This window comes from Galeopterus variegatus, unplaced genomic scaffold (genome assembly GCF_000696425.1).
Source record: "Galeopterus variegatus unplaced genomic scaffold, G_variegatus-3.0.2 Scaffold13188, whole genome shotgun sequence".
NCBI lineage: Eukaryota > Metazoa > Chordata > Mammalia > Dermoptera > Cynocephalidae > Galeopterus > Galeopterus variegatus.
In genome coordinates, this window is record NW_007739299.1 from 25718 (window position 1) to 26596 (window position 879).

Below are 879 nucleotides of genomic sequence, written 5' to 3' on the forward strand. Positions count from 1 at the left end.
AACAGTTTTAAAATGGAGTGCTCGACAGAGTGAGCTGCCCCAGAGATGCATCCCGAGGGGAACGTCAAACAGCCACAGCCTCCGGCAGGAGCAGCTCACTGCGTCTCGCACAGTCGTCGTGGGAGAAGCTTGACTGCCGTGGGTCAAAGAGAGGTCGGGAGACATGTAAGGAGAGGGAAGGAAAGGGAGAGTAAAGTAGAAAAATTTTCAAGAAGGGCCGGCCCGGTGGCGCACTGCTATAGTGCGCCTCTTGGGAAGCGCGGCAGCGCTCCCGCCGAGGGTTCGGATCCCACGTACAGACCGGTGCCCGCTCGCTGGCTGAGCGAGGCGCGGGAGCAACACCGAGGGTTGCAATCCCGTTGCCGGTCCCCGGTATGGGGGCGACACTGACGGTTGCGATCCGTTGCCGGACATGGAAAAAGACAAAAAGGAAAAAAAAAAAAAGAAAAATTTTCAAGAAATTTGGCTGTGAAGAGGAGAGAGCGAGGATCCAGGTGGACATCCAAGTGACAAGGGGACCTTGGCCAGCTGAAGAGTGCTGTGCCCGGCGGGGCCGAGCTTGCCACAGAGCAGCCCACGGCTCTGACTATGCAACATGTGCAACGACACATTTCTAGACATTGAGTCCAGATGTCACAACTTGGTGTTGAGGCATAAGGGACCAGTAGACCCAGGACCAGACTTTAGGGAGATCCTGCGGGCGGTCAAACTAGCCAGAGTGATGCTCCATAGCAGGACATTCTTTCTAAGAAAACGTTATCATGTGACCCTGAGCTGCTTCTGACAAAAGTATTTAAATGGGTCTTCAAAAGTTGTATGTTGGTTGGGGCCGGCCCGGTGGCGCACTGGATAGTGCGCCGCTTGGGAAGCGCGGCGGCG